At 36.4% G+C, this 21,374-nt stretch overlaps 1 protein-coding gene across 1 annotated transcript in view; it reads left to right on the top strand.

Annotated features, from left to right (window-relative positions):
• Dna2 (DNA replication helicase/nuclease 2) overlaps positions 1–11,191 on the top strand; it is a 310,882-nt gene extending 299,691 nt beyond the window's left edge. Inside the window, exon 18 of the mRNA XM_090416054.1 lies at positions 9,488–11,191. The gene's annotated coding sequence lies outside the window, so the exon portion shown is untranslated. The remainder of the gene's footprint in view (positions 1–9,487) is intronic.
• The last annotated feature ends 10,183 nt before the right edge of the window (positions 11,192–21,374 follow it).

Raw genomic sequence — 21,374 nt, 5'->3', positions numbered from 1 at the left:
GTGATCTCAGCAGGCATGGTTACTTTAAATAGAATGGGAGAGGAAAGGTTATCAAAACAAGTGTTCTTTGACAAAATGGCAAGAAAATAAATTTTCTGCTGTATCAGTCTAGGTGGATTGATACAGTAAAAAGTGTCTTCGAAGAGAGAAATTATGAGATGTGATAATTGTGTAGTCTTGATGGACAAAGAGTAATTTGGTTGGAGTCGACTGGTTATCAATGATGTAACTTTTTTTATATAATACTAACATAATTTTCCTCCCCCTCCCCCAACAGTACATGTCTGGAATTTGAATAAGATGATATTTAAATGCTAGATTCCAAGCTATGGTAATTTTCTAGCATTAGAGTATGGTGTTCTACAGGGTTCAGTCCTACTTGCCAGCAGATATCTAAATGAATAACACTAGCTTGTGTGAATGCCATTCGTGAAAATATTAATTTATTAACTTTTTCATCAATGGTATCAAGATAAATGCCAATCTAAAAATAACAAATTGGTTCTGTGGTAATAAACTTTGTTTAAATATCACAAAAACATGTAAATTAACAAAGAAAGATCCAAAAACTTTATTTCAGCAGTATAAAATAAATAGGATCGGGGTATAATAAATATCAAACCCTATTTCAAGGGCATATAAATGTAAATACTTTGAAAATTTTGACCAGAGAACTTACGAATGCACAACCTTTGCAATCTTAGTGCCTTAGCTTATACTTCTTAAAATACATTTATTTTTATTTATTATTATTATTATTATTTTAATAAAGACTTCATCTTGGCAGCTGTTTTGCACTGGTTGGTTCTCTTTCAGGTCGAAACCTTAGAGAGCAAAACTCCTTATTCAATACAAAAGTAAAAAAATATGTCAGAGAGTTGTATTTTTCATAACTGAATTCTTGATCAATTCATAATAGTAATATAAAAAGCTATTCAGCTTCATTTCAGCAATGTAAAATAAATAGATATAGGAGATATTAAAGACCCAATCTTATTTCAAAGCTGATTAAATGTATAAACCTGGAACATTTCAAAAACTTTAACTATAGCACTTATGAAAATATATAATGAGCATACCTAGTCTCTGAAAAGAATCAACCAGTTTGAAACAACTATCAGGCCAGTAAAACCTTTTTCAAAAGCACTGATAAAAGTGAATATACAGACACCTTGGCAGAACTTGTGTCTTTTAAGTAGTGCAGGCTAAGGCAACTGCAGTGCCAAGGATTATATTCTCAAAAGCTCTCTGGTCCAATATTTCAAAGTTTCCATACTTATTCGACTTTTAAATAAGGTTGAATCTTTAATATCTCATTTCTCTTTATATGTAAATTAACTTTTGGAATTGTAGCAAATTTAAATTTTAACTTACTTAATGTAATTTATTTAGGTTTAAAAATGAATGGTAATTTAAGTTGAAACAGCATATCACTGATGTAATTAATAGGAAAATGCAGGTTAAGTAGACTTTACCATTTGCATAGATCCTTAAACTTAAATAGGTTAAAAATGTTATATTCTACATAGATCAAACCACTCTGGAAATACGATTTAAAAAAAAGAAGAAGAAATCTATCTTATCTTCCTCTCCCTCTTTTATTTTGTGGTGGCGAGGGTTTATTAATCATCGGACCTCAAACTGTTCACAGGATAAGGTAGTCAGCCCTACGTCCTGGTGTATCCTATGTCTGTAGTGTTGAGTTCTCAAGGCCGGTTTGCCTGCTTTGCGGGATGAAAAACCACAGAATAAACTGGGGAGGGGAACCTACTGTCCATGCCCAAGACCGGCTAACTTGGCTATGGCTGAGGAAGATCCTTCAGCTCTTCAATTCTCATCGGTGACGGGAATCGAACCTAGGGAAAGACACTCCTTCCCCAGGAATATGGTTGCGAAATGCACAACCTAACCTGACTCTATCTCATTATGCTGAATTCTCTAGTTTCAATTCAAAATAAAGTAATTCAAAACTTACCTAGAAATAAATATGGGTGCATTGCATGCACAATAAATATACCTTATTGAAGAAAAAATGAAAGAGTTTGAGAACAGGAATCAAACCTTGGAGATTCAGTGGCAAACTCTGAAGAAAACATTGATTGATTCTGCCAGAGAGGCATGTGGTGAGGTTATCTGTAAGGATAAAAAAATCAGAACTCCCTGGTGGACACAGCAAGTTAAAGAGGCAGTGAAGGAAAAGAAGAAAGCATACCAAAAGTTCCTGTCAAATAAGTCAGCTTGTGCTCTTAGAGAATATAGAGACAAATGCAAGAATGCTAAACACTGTGTAAAACTAGCTAAACAAAAGTCATGGGAAGACTTTGGCAAGAATATAGAAAATAAATATCAAGAAGGTGGCAAAATATTCTGGAGGTTGTTGAAGAAGCTTAAGAATGGAGGAAAGAGTGCTGTAAAAGGAATTAGAGATGATAAAGGTGACATGAAAACGGGAGAAAAAGATATCCTTGAAGTATGGAGTAATTACTTTGAAAAACTGCTAAATGAAACAAGCAGTGATGACAGCACAGTGGTAAAAAACACTAACCAGGCATGCAGTCAGGAATACATATCCATACTAGAAGTAGAAAAAGCCATCAAAGGCTCGAAATGTGGAAAGGCAGCAGGAGTAGATGATACAGTCTTACAGTGGTTGCACTGCATAGTTCAGAAAGCCTGGACAGAGGGACGAATTCCTGATGATTGGAGTAGAGCTCTCATAGTACCCATATTTCCCTACTGAGTGTTCCTGGCAAGATCTATGCAAGTATACTTGAGAAACGGTTGAGAAGAATTGTGGAAGAAAAGCTTGGCGAAGAACAAGCTGGATTCAGGCCAAATAGAGGCTGTCAGGATCAGATCTTCACTTTATGACAAATAGTTGAGAAAGCATGGGAATATAACAAAGATCTGTATTTAAGTTTTGTCGATCTGGAAAAGGCATATGACAAGGTGCCAAGAGAGAAGCTATTCAATACGCTTCAGTTATATGGTGTCAATGGGGCATTATATCAAGCAATACTTAGTCTTTATTTGAGTTGTAAGTCAGCAGTTAGAATTGAAGGAAGTACATGAAGATGGTTTAATGTTAAATCTGGTGTGAGACAAGGATGTACATTATCCCCTCTGTTATTCATTATCTATATGGATCACATTATGAAGGAAAGTGGTATTAAACATGATATCAAAATTGGAGATGTTAATGTCAGCTCTTTGCTTTATGCGGATGATGTTATACTTCTAAATAAATCTGCTACAAGTCTGCAAGATTCTCTGACTAAATTGAATAGCTGTTGTAATAGATATGGTATGAAGGTCAGCAATTAAAAGACAAAGACAATAGGCAGAATCATTGAAAATGTCAACTGTGTTGTGAATGGAGAACCTATGGAACAAGAAAAACATTTCAGCTATTTAGGCATGATTTTTACTGAAGATGGTAAATTAAATATAGAAATAGACAACAGAATCAGCAAAGCTGGTATGGTGGGAAGTCAATTGAATAAATTCATATGGAATAAGAGAGAAATCAGTCGGAACACTAAATTAGCTGTGTACAAGACAGTGTTCAAACCAGTTTTAACTTATGGATCTGAGAGCTGGGTCTGAAGTAAAACACTTGACCAAAGACTAGAGACCACAGATATGAGAGTCCTGAGAAAGATTATAGGAATGAACAGATGGCATCAATGGCAATATCATATTAAAAACGAGGATATTAGGAAAGAACTTGACATTGTCACCATCCAGGAATGCGTTAGCAGAGCTAATCTTAGGTGGTATGGTCACTTAAACAGAATGGGCAAGGAAAGATTAGCAAAACAAGCGTTCTCTGCCAGGTTGGCAGCAAAACGACCCAGAGGAAGACCAAGATATAGGTGGATTGATACGGTACAAAATGCTTTAGATGATAGAAATATAAGATCTGATAATGTTGGAGTCTTGACAAGTAACAGACTGATTTGGAGGAAAATTGTAGATAGGAAATTAATAATGATGTAATTTTTTTCATGTAGTACTATCATATCCTGTACACGCCTTGAGGGTACATGGCAGGAATTTGATGATGATGATGACATAAACTGCCTTTTAGATAGTTATGTGCTGATATGTTACTATTATTCTTTTAAAAAAAAAAAAAAATTAGCTGACACCTTTTTATTCCCTTTTAGGGATACCGAGGTTGTTTTAGCCTTATATAACTTTTAGAGACTGAGTGGACAGTTCAATCATCACTAGTAGGCCATCAGAGATAACTGGCCCTAGGCTCTTACTAATTTAAGCAGCGCACCATGACAACTTACAAGTGCCACCATCTTGTGGTTCCTAGCCCTAACACAATATTTTTAATGTTTGAAATAGTGTGGGTTCTACAGCCGATTTTCTTGAGTTTACAGGATGAAAAATCCAAATTTCCGGGAGAAAAACCCCGCTTACCCATGCCAGAGATTGACTAACTCGAGAACCAGTCAAAAAACAGCTTAGAAAAAGTTCCTCTAGTTGGAACTAGAATCGAACTCATGACACTCTTTCTTCAGGTGGGCTAGCACTGAGGAGTGCAAACACCCTCAATAATGAATTTATTTAAAAAAAAAAAAAAAAAAAGAAGTTTTCTTTCTTTCTTTTAGCAGACATTGTATTAACTTATCACCAAAAATATTCATAAGCCTAACTTTCATCAGTGCAGAATGAAATATGAGCAAATCCACACAATTGCATTAACATATTCAAAGGGTATTTATTCTCTTGAAGAAATAAGGAAATTTGTTCCAAAATATTTTATATTTTTGTTGCAGATATATATTAGAGAGCAATCAACGATCCAGTCATATGTGTAAAATTTAAATTGTGCTACTTAGCCTCTCTGTTTATTTTGTTCCCAAAAGTAAATTAACTGTGGCAAACTATCCACTTTTATAAATTGCTCTTGTGGACCCTATGAGTCGGCTATAGTGAGTCAACTGTAGAATATTGCGTTTCTTTCCTGTATATATATATATATTTGTAATGATTATGATATAGCTGCCTATAAATTTATGCAATTTGTAAACTGGATGAACTGTTGCTGTCAGTATATAACTTAATCGCAACTGTTCATCCAATTTTTTCCAAAATTTTATACTGTAATGTGAAGTTTATTTATGATAAAATGATTAAATTTAAAAAGAAATGAAATTCCCAAACTTCAAATTGTGCTATTTTTGATCTAGTGCAACAAAAATTCTTAATGCTACCCAAAGGAGAGCAGCATGGTGATCCATCCCTCACTGACTTCAACAAATCTCTTCAGCCATATATCTTTTTCTACAAAGTGTTTATCCATGATGGTCCTACTCCATTACATCCTTTTGTAATTCAGCTCCACACTCATCAAACCCACTTTTCTTATTTCATTTCAGCTGTCTCTATTCTTTGGAGCAGTCTACATCACAAAATGTTTCTTAACAACCTTACTCTTACTCAACTACTGAGGCGTTGAAAGTAACTGATGAGGTATGAAGAGAAAGTCTTCATACCTCATCCCTTCACCATCCTTCCCAAAAATGAGGCATAATCCACACATCCTAAAGAATTAACAGTTTCTGTTATACGAAATGATGACAAACTCAAGATTGAACTTCAGATTCACTTAAATTTATTTGTTTTTGATTACTATTTCAAGAAACAATTGATAGGATTTTATTTTTGAATCCTACCTCTCTCAATAACCGGAATGTCCAGTATAGAGATTCAATTGGAGTTCCATATATTGGCAGTCTATGAATTAAAATTGCATCTTCTTCCAAGGATCACAACATCAGAGTGAATTTTAAAAAGATTCAAAAATTTGCAGCCTCCTCGGGTCTCTTAGAACAGCAAACCCTTCTACATCTAGGCAGATAAAGAATATCATGCTTACATAGAACAAACAAGTCATGGATTTCAGGGTGAGAAAGAAGGAACATATTTCAGATAAAAGAAAATAAACATTTTGGTCTGGCTAACCTTTTTTTTACTTCATACTTGTAAAGGAATCTTTTAACATTAGTAACTTCAGCTCAACTAATAATCACCTGCAGGCAGCTAATATTATTATTATGGGCAACTCCAGGGAGTCGACAGACTCATCAAGGGATGCCCTAACATCATGTCAAGAACAACTATTTGATATTCACACAGTATTTATCATACCTCGCCTTGAACTCATTCACAGTCATGGCACCTGCAACAGGCTCTGGAAGCTTATTCCACTCATTCACCACTCTTCAAGTAAAAAAAGCCTAGCTCTAACACCCTTGCTAACCACATCCTTGCCCAGCTTCCATGTATGGCCCCTAGTCCTCCCGCCACCAGTCCTATTCTCAAAAATATCTTCTGAATTAATCTTATAGAAATCCTTCAGTAATTTGAATGTCTCAATTATATCACCCCATTTACTGCCTATCAACCAATTTCTGCAACCCACAAATCTTCAAACCTGTTCTCATAAGGTTCATTCCACAGACCTGCTATTCATCTTGGTCACTTGTCTCTGGATCCTCTCCACCTCCTCCCCATCAAGAAGAAACTCTGGTGCCCATATCTGGACACAGTAGTCTAAATGGGGTCTTATCAAGGCTCGATACAGAGGAACAATAACTTGTTTGTCTCTGCTTGTTAAATTATTTTTCAGCAACCAAGTGATTTGATGAGCTGATTTAGCCACTTTTGCAATGTGCCCCCTAAACTTCAACTCCCTATCCACCAACACTCCCAAATCCCTGGCCTCATCAATCTCCTGGAGTTTAGTTCCACCAATGTGATATCTTTTTTCTTCTGCAGCTTCTCCCACTTAAGTGGGGTCACTGTTGATAATGAGTCTCTTCCATACCTTCCTGTCTTGGGCTGTCACCACATCCAAGTTCTTCATCCTAAAGTCCTCTTCTACCAGCTCCTTCCATCTCTTCTTTGGCCGCCCATGCTTCCGCCTTCCTTGCACATCCATCTGCATGACTCTTCTTCCCACATATTCGTCCTCCCTCCTCATCACATGACCAAACCATCTCAACCTTGCCTCCTGTATTTTCGGTCCTAGGTTTGTAACTTTCACTGTTCCCCTGACATAGTCATTTCTCAGATGATCCTTTCTGGTGACACCACACATCGACCTAAGCATTCTCATCTCTGCTACTTCCATCCTGCTGATGTTATTTTTCCTCAGGGCCACAGTTTCTATAGCATATGTCATAGCTCTCCTCACTACTGTTGTAAGATTTTGCCTTTCAGATTGATCGGCACTCTTTTATCGCATAACACTCCAGCCATCTCCCTCCAGTTCCTCCAACCCACTTGTATCCTGCATCCCACTTCCGTCTCAGCTCCTCCATCTTCTTCCACTGTTGAACCTAAGTATCTAAAGTCTCTCACCTTCCTGATGACATTTCTTTCCAGCTCCAGATCTGTCTCCTGGCCGCTGTCCAACGCATATACTCTTACTTCTGCTCAGTCTCATACCTCTCTCTTCCAGTACTTTTCTCCATCTTTCCAGTTTAGTTCCTGCTTCTTCTCTTGAATCTGCACACAGCAAGATGTCATCTGCATACAACATTATCCAAGGCGCATCTTCTCTCACCTCCTCTGTTACTACCTCCATCACAATATTAAACAGAAACAGACTTAATGTGACCCTTGATGCAAGCCAACTGTTACTTGAAAACTTTCTGTCTGTCCCAGACAGGTCCGAACACTTGTCTTCACATTTCTGTACATTTCCCGCAACAACCTGACATATTTCTCCGGCACCTTCTTCTCCCTCAGACACCTCCAGACTTCTTGCCTTGGCACTCTATCGTATGCTTTCTCCAGATCAATAAATGCCAGATGTAGCTCCCTGTGTTTCTCTCGATACTTTTCAATCATCTGCCGTGACCCAAAGATAGCATCTGTTGTTGATCTACCAGGCATGAAGCCAAATTGTTCCTTTGCAATCTCCACCTCCTTCCTCCTTACCATCAAGAACCCTTTCTAGGATTTTCAAAATTTTCTAGGATTTTCAAAGGACATCAACTTTATTCCTCTGTAATTTTTACAGTCTTGTGCATCCCCCCTTTACCCTTGTAGATGGGGACAAGAGTGCTCTCCCTCCATTCCTCGGGTATATTTTCCTGTTGGCAAACTTTCATGAACAGGTCCCACAGCAGGTCAATTCCCTCTTCCCCCAATGCCTTCCATGCCTCCACTGGAATCCTGTCGGGGCCCACCGATTTTCCATTCCTCATCTTCTTCATAGCCTCTGTCACTTCCACTCTACTGATATTCTGCACCATCCCCTCAGAAGGCTGCCCATCTCCTCTGTGAGTCCTTGCATTTTCCTCATTCAAAAGTCCCTCAAAGTATATTTTCCATCTGTTTCTTATGTCCACATCCCTCCATAATACTCTTCCTTCAGCATCTTTGATCTGCCTCACATGTAAGATGTCCTTCACCTGTGCCATAACTCTCTTGGCTTCTGGCTTTCTCTCTTTGTACACCTCTCTGTCCTCTTCCACTCTTGACTCATCCCACTTCTGCTTTGCCTTCCTCTTAGCTGTCACTGCCACTTGTACATTATTATTCCATCACCAACCCTCCTTCTGCTCTCTAATCTTTACAGATGTCTCACCAAGCACCTCGATTGCACAGCTCAGGATTACTTTTGAATTATGTTTCCACCAATCTTGTACACTTTCCAGTCCATCCGAAATCCACTCTAACACCCTCTCCCTAAAACGATTCCTCACACTCTCCTCTTTTAAGCGAAACCACTTAATTGTCTTCATCCCATGGCATCCACATTAAATTGACATCCATTTTCCTTAGCCCGGTCCTCTAAACTATCCAAATCATCTTGCAAAATTTTGATATCCTGTGCACTCACTATTGCTCTACCCAACTTTGCATCATCAGCAAACAAGTTAACACTTCCTCTCAGATCGTTTCCTATATCATTAATGAACAAATTGAAAAGTAGTAGTCCAAGAACAGAACCCTGCGGTACACCACTAGTCACAGGCCGTCTTTTGGACTCTACGCTTGAATAAACCACTCTGTGATATCTCTCCATCAACCTCCCTCCTATCCATCTCACAAACCCTATATCCATCCCAATATATGCCACTTGACTTTACGTTTATTTGTTAGCATGAATGTATTTATTTTTCTTATAATGGTTTTATCAGAACTTGGACAACTTTGTTATATATTTATTGATGTTTATTAAGCTCTGATGAATCCACCAGTTTTTTTTAAGTGCATACTACTAGGTGTAAGTTTTAACTTTTAGCAACTAATTATACTTTCTTATTATTACTGTAAGCTCAAAATAGTAATGAATGATTTAAGAAAATAACCCATTGTAATAGCAGTAAAAAAAAAGAACAAAAAAAAAGAAAGAAAAAGTTTCAAAAGAAAAAGTTCAGAAACTTCTTGTTAATACCTGTATAACAAAGTTATTGTTTTCTTCCACCATGGTATATAATTATTTATTTTTCAGCTCATGATGTGAACAGTACATTTGCATCCTGTCTGAAAAACAGAATGCAGCAAGATATGTCATAGGAACATTGGTCAGATACTGCAAGGAGCTCCTGAGAGCAGCAAATGGTGTATAAACACAGGCTGTTGTTCACATGCTGAAGTTGTTAAAACATAAATATTCTTTGGCATATTGTACATATCTGCATAAGATGGACATGTATAACTCAGGGATCTGTATATTAGTAACTTATAAGATCATCAAATATAATTATTATCTTCGGTTATCTAGTATTTGAGTTGTGATGTGAATTTTCATTGGATGTCAACTTTTAACTTTCCTCCATCCAAGTTTCACATCTTAGTAAAAATTTTAGACTAAACTTCATTTAAAATGTTTTGCTATATAACTGATTCAGAAAATGTGATTTTTTGAAGAACCAGTTAAAAGTTATTCTCAACTGCAGCTTGCTTGAATTTCATGTTTATGATTTCATGTGAATTCCTTTATTTTCAGTAAAGAAATTGAATTTGTATAGCAGAATAAGGATTCATGAAACAGCCAAAATGAATTATGTATTTTTCAATGATTTAAAACAGTGAAACAAAGGTAGAAAAAATTAGAATAGTTAGAAAGTGAAGAATTTTGTAGAAAAAACTTATTAAAATGTAAATGAAATAGCATATCAAAAATAGTTACATGAGCATTGAAAGTCACATGTGACTTTTTTTTTAATAGAGCAAGATGGTTAGAGGATTAGAAAAAAATTAAAGTTACCAAGGGATAATAGAATAGAATACCATTTTTTCAATAAAGAGCTCAAAAATAAATAAATAAATAAAATAAAATGTTTTCAACATTAGCTAATGATAATGTATAGCCATGAGACAATCGGAGCATCAACTTTCTTTTGATGGAATTAAATGTTTTTGTTCATTTTTTCTTCTTTTGATAGATGAAGAGTGTTTTTATATTAAAATGAGCTGTTATAAATAATGGTTAGGTTTCTGATCAAAATTATTTAATTCCATATGTTGTACTTTTGTAATGAATGAAAGAATAAAACAACACATACAGGGATATACAACACATAATATCATCTTTCATGAAATGTGAAAAAATGTGGTGTGTTGGAAGAAAACATTCTTTCCCCTCTCTGGTTTTATCATTATTTAAAAGAAATTTGAAGAAAATAATTTCATAAAGGAGAGAATTTAGGCAAATGTTTCACAGGTAACCTGCTTTTAGGTTGAAATTATGGCCAAAGAAACCTAAAGCTATGTTATCCTCATAGACTGGAATCATGCATGTGTATATTAAAAAATATTCTCTGGCCAGTATCAGTATCTTTGTTTTATAGAATAACTTGGAATTTCCAGAAAATTAATCCAGTCATCACTTTACAAGATCAGGTTGAAAAGTTCTTTGCTTCTTACATCTTATATGCAATTTGAACCAATTCCTTTGAAATGCAACTACATCTATCACGTAAGCTGGGGAAAACTTTTATTTTATGTATGTAGTATATCTGAATCTTATATTTGATAGATTAATTATATGAAATGTTTTGCTTGGTTTTGTATATACATTTTATTAAACATTTTCCTGAAATTTTGGAAAATGCCTTGTGACATATTTTTTATGAATATTTCTGTTTACACTATTTAGAAAAGCTTTTTGCTTATTTATTAAAATTGATATCTGTGAATTTTTTGCTCTTAATGTTCGTGAATTATTGATGCATTTATATCATATATTATTTTAACAAGATGTATTTATTCGTTTTAAAATAAAATTATATAATCCACAATAAGATGAGTGTTCTAATTTTTTAAATGGAAATAAATTTAAAAAAAACTTTTTTTTTATTAAATTATGTATATAAGAATTTTTAGAACAAAAATTCTCAGTATCCAGTTGCATTCTTAAAAGTATTTTGCACCCTTTCTTCAAATTTTTAAAGTAATGTAGAACTTTAAATTTAAACTTTAAAACATTTAAGATTAATTTTTAATCTTAAATGTTTTTTTTTAAACATTCCATCTATAGAAGGGTTTCTAATTGCTCACTCATGGTATTAATATGCTATAATTCTATAATTTACAACCTTCTATCGATGGGAGGGGGTGGGGGGAATCAAGAACAATTTATATATAGCACACGCACTCAGAGTTGCAGAACCTATAGCTCAGTGCTATGTGTTGACAAATCCATAGTAACTCTCAATTATCAATTTCAATTTTTTTTTAAGTACTTCATATATTGGAAGTCAAACTATAACATGACAGGGTCATTTGCGGGCAATGATTACAGAGAAAAAATTAATCTGTTAATGTGTTTCTTGAAGATCTGAGGAGTGTATTCATTGGAATAAATGGTGTGGGTAGGCTGTTCCAAAGGAAAAAAAGGTTAATGGAATGAAAGAAAAAGATGAGAAATTGGTTCAGCTAGCTTGGATATGATCTGAACCATTGGTTACTTGTGTTATACAATGGCAGTCACCAGTTAAGGGGAACTATGCCCATGGAAATACTTATGAAGAAGACAATACAAAAAAAAGTGTCTGTAAGAAATTGGTTGGAGGGATGTGGTGAAAAAGACAGGGGGTGGATGGGGAGAGCTTACCAAGTGGATAAGTTCCTGAGGATATCAGTCCTCAGGATACATGGGTATGCATTCTGAGAAAGGATTTGGGATTTATAAAGTGTTAGGAATTGTGCAAAGAGTTTGTTCTAAACATTAATGTTTAGAACAAATATGAATATCAAGTTGTTTGGAAGCTACTGTGGATGTGATGTGTTTGTGACAGGATAAGTTGGATGTGAAAGTCTTCTTTATAGAAAATTTCATGGTTTACACATGTAAAAATATAGAATTTTATTCAAACCTCCAGTATAGTTTGCCTTCGTAACATGGACATCATCAGGGACAGAGCAATAATTACATTTCAAACATGAATCATAAGAATAAGTCATGAAACATGTTCTTACTAGCTCATGTTTTGGTTGCAGCTGAAATGATAGTATAACACTATTAGAGGTTCAAAGGAACAATGGTAAAAGTTGCATAAATAAATAATTAAAAAAACATGAACAATCAATCACTTCCCAAATCTTAGAGATTGGCTTAAGGAGAGCTGTTAAGGTTCAGATGATTTTGTAGCCTTTCACATGTTTCAAGAAAAGGCTATCAAATTCGAACCTGTTTAATGAAATGAATCATTCATTACAAGGAAGGAGAAAAAAGTAACATAGTTATATTACATAAATGTGCCTCCAAGATAGAAGTAGCAAATTACAGACCAGTTAGTATCTTAGATAAAAAAAAATGAAGGAACCATTAGTTTATACGGAAATTGTGATGAATGAAGTGGAGGTGAATAGTCTATTACAGAACCTTAATGTGAATACATCTGTGGGATTGGATGGTGTACCGGCAAGGGTCTTGCGTGAAGCGGCTAAGGAATTATCAGTGCCCTTGACTATGTTTAATCTGAGTCTCGGGTCTGGTTTAGTCCCGAAGGCATGGAAAGAGGGGGAAATAGTTTCACTGCATAAAGGAGGATCCAAAACTATGGTGGTAAATTACCGACCGATCAGCATATCAGGAGTCGTCGTCAAAGTCTTGGAGAAAGTAGTCAAGGGAAAAATACAGGAATAGATTGATGAAAATGAGATACTGTACAGGGGACAGCATGGCTTTGTGAAGGGTGGATCATGCCTCAGTAACTTGCTCAAGTTTTATAACGAGGTGACGGCAGAACTGGATAAGGGAAATGGGTTTACAGTGATACTGCTGGACCTGGCAAAAGCGTTTGACAGGATACCACATGGAATTCTAATCCGTAAACTACAACATATGGGAATGGATATAGGATTGGTGAGATGGATAGGTGGGTAGTTGATGGAGAGATATCAAAGAGTAGTTTATTCAGTATTAGAGTCCAAAAGATAGCCTGTGACTAGTGGTGTGCCACAGGGTTCTGTTCTTGGACCACTGCTGTTTAATCTGTTCATTAACAATATAGGGAAGGATCTAAGTGGAACAGTTCATTTGTTCGCTGATGATGCAAAGCTGGGTAGGGCGACATTGAATGCAGAAGATGTCAAAGTCTTGCAGGATGACTTGGATAGATTGGAGTTTTGGGCTAAGGAGAATGGATGTCAATTTAATGTGACAAAATGTAAGGTTATGCATTTTGGGGTGAAAAGATTAGTAGCAGTATACCACATTGGTGGAACTGTACTCCAGGAGATTGATGAGGCCAGGGACTTGGGAGTGTTGGTGGATAGGGAGATGAAGTTTAGGGGGCACATTGCAAAAGTAGCGAAATCAGCTCATAGACTCACTTGGATATTGAAAAATACCTTGACGAGCAGAGACAAGCAGGTTATTGTACCTCTGTACCGAGCCCTGATAAGACCTCATCTCAACTACTGTGCCCAGATTTGGTCACCTCGGTTCCTTCTTGATGGGGAGGAGGTAGAGAGGATCCAGAGGCGAGTGACTAAGATGATAGCAGGTCTATGGAATGAACCATATGAGAACAGGTTGAAGATTTGTGGGTTGCAGAAACTAGTTGATAGGCGGAAAAGGGGAGATATGATTGAGACATTCAAATTGCTAAAATGATTCTATAGGATTAATTCAGAGGATATTTTTGAGATCAGGGCTGGTGGTGGGAGAACTAGGGGACTCTATGGAAGCTGGGAAAGAGTGTGGTTAGCAGGGGTGTTGGAGCTGGGTTCTTTACTTTTAGAGTGGTAAATGAGTGGAATAAGCTGCCAGAGTCTGTTGGGTGCTATGACAGTGAGCGAGTTCAAGGCAAGGTATGATAGATACTGTGAGAATGTCAAATAGTTGTGTGGACATGATGTTTAGGGCCTCCCTTGATGAGTCTAAGGACTCCCTGGAGTAGTCCGAAATAATAATAATATCTCTGGAATGGTAGTGTATTGGGAAAAGTTGATTAAAAGTAAAATTCAGAAACTGTTAGATAGGATTTTATTTAAATTAAGGGGATATTAAATCCCACATTGTTTTAAAACCGAATAAGAAACTCAAAGATTGGAATCAGAGTTTCTTGCCGAATATAGTATAGTAAACTATAAAGTATCGGCGATCACTAAGCGTCCGCTAAATGCAAGTGACCCAGCACGTAGTGCAATACCGGAAATCTCGCAGCAAAGTCGGTAAAGTTCTGATCACTATTCTTAGGTATTTACAATAATGTAAAAACACATTTCCTAGGAAATGTATGCTGTTATTACATTATGGTGGGGAGGTCACTACCCAGACCGGTTTCAGCCTTTTTTGAGGCTTCATCAGTGAGTAGCTAGACCAAGTTAATACCAAAGTGTATAGCGAAAAGAACTTATACTCTGCTATACGAGTTTCCAAACAGGTGCAACCATTAAGTTACTTAAATATAAAGAGCTAATAAGCTTCATTTCGGCAACAAAAACATTATTTAAATTAAGGGGATATTAAATCCCACATTGTTTTAAAACCGAATAAGAAACTCAAAGATTGGAATCAGAGAGTTTCTTGCCGAATATAGTATAGTATAATATAGTGTTAGATAGGAATATAATACTCCATAGGGGACAGTATGGCTTTGTATAAGGTAGGTTCTGCCTCAGTAATTTCACATTTTATTATAGGGTGACAACAGAACTGAATAAAGGAAATGATATTTTCTTTACTGCTGGACTTTGCAAAGGCATTTAACAGAATACCACATGGAAAATTATTACATAAGTTAGGAGCAAATGGGATTAGATATTAGGTTGGCTGATAGACATCAGGAATGGTGGAGCAGAATCAAGGTGAATGAGAATAACTAGTAGAGTGTCCCAGGGCTCTGTACTAGAAACATCACGTTAATTTGTACATTAATTATATAGCAGATGATTTGAAGGAGGATATTCATTTGTTTCCTGAATGATGCAAAATATGGAGGGCAATAGTTGATAAAGGTAATGTTATCTTACAGGATGATTTAAATAAATTGGTAGTGTGGGGAAATGACAAAGGTCAATTCAATGTTGTAAAATGTAAGCTAATGCACTTCAGGACGAAAAAGTTACATTGCTATCATGTTGATGGCACTAGTTTACTGGAAATTGGTGAGGCTAAGGAATCTGGGGGTGATATAAAGATTAGAAATTCAGAAGACATTGCAAGAGTTGGCAAAAGAGCTCAGACGATTACTTGGATTTTGAAGAATGCATTGACAAGTAAAGAGGAAGGTTATGATTTTGCCACACCTGCATTTCTTCGGGATCAGGAGGATGTGGAGAGGATTCGGTTTTGGGACGATTGCTTTGTAGAGTCATGTTCCCTATAGACTTCTGCTTTGCAGATCAGTTTTTGCAATTTGTTCACTAGGAAAGTTTTGATCTCAATGATATCAGCTTCTCTGTGAGGCTGTATGTATGTTTCTTGCGAACGTGCGTTAAATGCTGTTCGTGAACATTTATTTTGGATTGTCTGAGATTTAATTCTTTAGTGACTTTCTACAGTCTAATAGTATTATCCTCTCAGCTATTTTTCCTAGGCAGATAAGCAGGCTGATTGGGTAATAGTTTTGGAGATGATATGCTACTTTTCCTGTTGTTTGTGGATTAAGATTACATTTGCCACTTTCCATAATAGGAAGTTCTGATATCTTAATATTGCATTAATAATAGCAACAATGTGCATTATGGTTTTATGTGTCAGGCATTTGATTATTTTGTATTCTTTTTTAATTGCTTTCCTATTCTTAAGTTTAGTGATGATTTCACGTACCTCAGCAGATCATGACAGTTGAATGGGGTTTATGTGCTCTGCTTTTTAGCATGCAATGTACCCACTTGTGTCTTTACTGATGAAGTCTAGATCTCCATGAGTATGCTTTGGACTACATTTCTTCTCTAGGCTGTTGGCAAATGCTTCGATTTTATCATGTCATAGTAAACCTGATCATGTTCACCATATATTGGTGTGAATGAGGTTTATAGTCTGTGCGTAGAGCTTGGTCATTTTGCAAAGCATTTAGTCTTCTGTGTTTAAGAACCGAAATTTGGTCTACTATTAATTTCAATAGTTTTTTAGCATACCTAATTTTCTTTATAGCCCTATTGAGCACTTGTCGGTGTTCTGAGGCCAGTTTCTGTGGTATTGGCACCTGGCTCTGTTCTTTTCAGGTTTTTAATCTCATCCGGAAGTTGGAGTTTGGGTATGGCACATCCTTGGTAGCAACTATTAATGTAGTTACCTGCTTTTCTAAGCTCGAAATTGAGTCATTTTTTTTCTTTCAGTCAATGGTAAAAAATAAGCCAACAGATTCATGTAGAGCCGTCTTTAGTTTTATCCAGTTTACAGTTGGAACCTGATCTGTGATGTTTTCATGTTCCAAGCCCGATTGGATTAAAACTGGGTTTTGCTCAGAGCTGCAGTCATCCATCTCACTTAGTATTGATGTGCGATATTTTGTAGTATCACTGTGTAAAGGACATCAGGAAGTTCTGCCACATTATAATACGTTGGTTCTGGAGGTCCTGTGTTCCTGGCAGCGGCAAATTCATTAAGGGTTTACTGTTTCGATTTTGTAGTCATGCTGTGTGCTTAGTGTCCAGGTCTCCTGTCTAGTCGTTTGCTTGGAGAGTTATATACGGAGTACATTTTCAGGGATCTGCATTTGCAGTTTATGACAGAATTTCTTTGTGTTCTACATTGAGCTTGACAAATATGGCTGTCTCCCCCTAGCGTTGAATCTGTCATTGCAGTGTAGAACATAGTACCTGAGCTACTGGTTGAAGGTACGTTTCATTTACAAGGATTACCTCAACACTGACATCTTGTAAATTCTTGTAGTTCGTGCATTTTGCTTCCTAGATCATTGGCATTTCTCAAACACAGATTGTTGAACAGTGTTTCTCAACCTCTGGGCCCTGGCATCAGTTATACCCGGCTGCGAGAGTTTCTCCTGGAATTTGTCATTATAGTTTTCTAAGTATTTCATGAATAAACATTTTATAGTGAAAATATTCTGGGGAAAATAATATTCGTGCATCTGTCGAAAAGTTAAGACCAGAACGCCTAAATAACATCTGTGTAGCAAATGTCAGTGATCAAGATGCGTATTGTTAAACATGAAAGTATTCATGAATGATCGGGAATTTTTAGACATCGAAATCTCAACATTCGGGAAAGGGAACACCGCTGTTTATGACAGGTCGTAAAAAAAAAATTGCAAGCCAATTACAACAATGGGTGGTGTATGATCTGTTCTCAAAACAACGAAATAACATCTGTTGCAAATGTCAGTGACCAATCAGCAAGGAAGTATAAAGAAAAATTTTCGACTGAAATTGAAGATCAAGGCTGTATCCGGCTTTCAAATCTAATAATACTGCATACTGTTTCTTCGGAAGTTTGCATTGCAGTGTGTGAGTGCTTGCTTTGAAACTCGAGTTCTGATTTTTTAGAAGTAATAGGCCCACAGATTTAAATTTTAATATGAATAAGAGAAAAGGTGCTTTGTTCAATTTTTGCGTTAAGAAATCTCTTATTGGAGGTGTTTGTGATGCAACAAATAGTGATTCATCCACCTCAAGCCTACACGGTGATATCCAGGATGTACAAAAGGAGAGGAAGTCACAACCACACAAGAAGAAAAAGTCCATTCACTCGTAAATGCATTTTATTTTTATGTTGAGCCCATACACGAAAGGTTGGTTGATCAACCTATAGTACGTTAGTACCGTGAACATACACGGTATGGACAAGGACAGCTATTTAAAATTTGGTTTCATACAGTGCCCTCACACTGACCAATTGCCACGCCCTCAATGTATTATTTGTGCTACTGTTCTGGGAAATGAAGCTATGAAGCCATCGCTACTTACTCGACATCACAACACATTCCGATCTAGTCAACAAACCCATTGAATTCTTTATGCTTTAAAAGAGATACACTTAAAATATTAAAGAAAATCATTTCCCAAGATTCAACCACTGACACTTCACTTCTGACAGCATCCTATTTAATATCACAAATAGCTAAATGTATAAAACCGTATATCATTGGCGAAAAACTCAGTAAGCTTTCTTTGATTGCTGCTTGTAATGAAGTATTAGGCCAATCTGTGGAAAGATATGGTAGAAAATACAGAAACGCAACTCATTGAAAAATTAAATCGAAATTATTTGCATTACCGCTGGACAAATCTATAGATATTCAGAACAGCATTTTACTTATGTATGTACGCTATATTGACCATGATGAAAGTAATATGAAGGAAGACATTTTAAGTGTTTCTGAATGACATGTGCATTACCAGCAGTGAAATTTTCAGTTTTAAATGGTTTCATTGAAGAGAGGTCTCGAATGGAAAAATTGCTAGTTTGTACTGACGGCGCTGCCTGTCTTACAAGTAGAAATTAAGGTTTAGTCACTAAAATTAAGGATATGATGGTCAATGCTTTGCTATATTCATAGGCAAAACTTGACTTCCAAAAAATGGCACCTGAGCTTAATAAAGTCCTGTCCCAATCTGTTAACATTATTAAAAGCATTGTGCAATGAAATGGACTCTGATCATAAAGATCTTTTCCGTTCGTGCCTGTGCCGTGGTAAAGTTCTCAAGATGTTATATGAACTCCGAAAGAAAGTTGAGATATTTCTAATTTATAAGAAAAGTGACCTATCCCATTATTATTATTCCTGATACCTCCAAGGAGTCCGAAGACTCATCGCGGGAGGACATCTTCAACTGTCTCTACACCTTACCTCTACTACGAATCAACGCCATCTACCGCCCACCTCCAACACCACCACAACTAGTAATTTTTGTCTGTAAATTGCGTGTGTTCTGAAGGGCCGATTTGTATTTGTATAAGAAATGGATAGCCAGGCTGGCATATCTCAGCGACATATTTTCTGACATAAACGAGTTGAATTTAAAACTAAGGTCCAGATACAACAATATTTAATGCTTGGAACAAGATCGAATCAGACGACTGAAAATGTTTCAGTCGTCCTTAGATTATATTGTGGAAGCAGATGATTTCTATTTACAGAATTCAGTTTCAGATATTGCTGCAGTTCACTTGAAAATGTCGTTTGAGAAGTATTATCCCGAACATGAGGATCCCTGGAGGCAAAATATGTGGATTGTGAACCCCTTTGTTGAAAACAAAGTGACTGCCCTTTCTCATGAAGAAACCCCTCCACATATTGAATTATCATCGGATAGAGGACTGGAAAGTACTTTTTATTCTATGAATAATTTGAAATTCTGGATAAGAATGAAAAATGAATATTCAAATTTACTTGAAATGGCAATGATATTTCTGTTTTTCGACCGCATATCTTTGTGAAACTGTTTTCTGAGTAGTTAGGTACACTGATAGAGAAGTTTTAATTGAATTTTTTATTTACCCCTCGTTATCAAAAAGTAATTAAATCCATCCCCTTCGAACCTGTCTGACTGGTTTTGTGACTAATCATCCTGGTTTCGTTTTTTGAGGACAGCTGATGACATCCTGTAGATGGGAGAACGTCGTTTTCTAGTGTAGTTTTAATGTATGTTTTAATTTAATTACTTTTAATAAATTCATCCTCCTTATCAGTCTCTGTGGTTGGCTGTAGTTAGGTCACATGATTGTTCCACATCATGTATTTCACTCCAAGGTAATTTTCATGGAAAGTTAATTTTTCCATTAATCAAAAATTAATAAATTCATCTCTAATAGAACCGGTCTGGACTCGTTTTTGTGGCTGGTCGTTTTGAGGTGGTCAGACGGTTGCATTTATATCATATGACAGCATACCTGTCTTGTCTTGTGGTTGTCTACAGTTAGGTGCCATGTATTTCTCTCCAATGGGGAGAGAACCATAAGACTGGTTTTTTTTTTTATCTCTGTGTAGCTCAATGGAAGTGCACTTGGTCAGACTTAAGTTCAAGTCTAGTCCCTGACTGGAGGAACTTTTTCTAAGCCTTTCTTCGACCGACTCCCGAGTTAATAGATCTCTGGAACAGGCAAGGATGTTTCGTCCCGGAAACTATCGGGTTTTTTATCCCGTAAAGAAAATCGACTGTAGTACCCACATTATTCAAAGTAACATATCTTGTTAGGGTTAGGTGCCAAGAGATGACAGCACTTGTTTGCCAGCCTCTTCATCGGTGGCTGCTATAATTAGTGATAGACATGGGCCAGTCAGCTCTGATTGGCTACCAGTGGAGATTGAACTGCCCACTCAGTCTACAAAAACTAGATAGGGTATAAAGGCCTCGCCAACTCCCTATAAGGGAATAAAAGGCATTAGCTGACTTATTTTAAGAACCTCTGTCTAGTTCTTGAATTGTTTTAGATCCTGAAATATGTTTTGGATCCCGTTCAACTACAATAGTTTTTGGTGGTTCTGATGTATGGGATGTGTTGAGATTCCAGCTTCCACAAATCAAAGGATGCCTGCAGGAAAATGGAGGAGGGAAAATTTTCTCTTCCCTCTTGCACTTACTCTCACAGTGCAGGAGGGAAGAGGTCTTCTTCGTTTTATTTGTGGCGATAAGTGATACAGTGTGATCCAGATGTAATATTAATGTAGATTGATCGTGCAAGTAGTATTTCCCAACATCTAGATGCTTTGAAAGCAAATGCTAATGTGTTTCGTCTTATGTCAGAGTTATTGCATACAATTTCAAGGACGTTTCTATAAAGATAGGTTTGGAATCTTCTTCTTCTCTGATGGATGGACAGTTTTTTGAAGTGTTATCCTCATTTATGAAACGCTGCTCTCCGTTTTCGATAATAGAGGAATGTGAATTGTTATGTAGTAAAGGTGTGGAATGTACTTTACAGACGTATAGTGTCTTTTATGTAATGATTTCTCAACACAGCTTTGCTGTACCTA

The sequence above is a fragment of the Typopeltis vanoorti genome, chromosome 1 (assembly GCF_054136105.1).
Source record: "Typopeltis vanoorti isolate ZY-2024b chromosome 1, IOZ_Tvanoo_1.0, whole genome shotgun sequence".
Lineage (NCBI taxonomy): Eukaryota > Metazoa > Arthropoda > Arachnida > Uropygi > Thelyphonidae > Typopeltis > Typopeltis vanoorti.
Note: the sequence above shows the minus strand (reverse complement) of the source record. Positions and strands in the feature narration are given on the sequence as shown.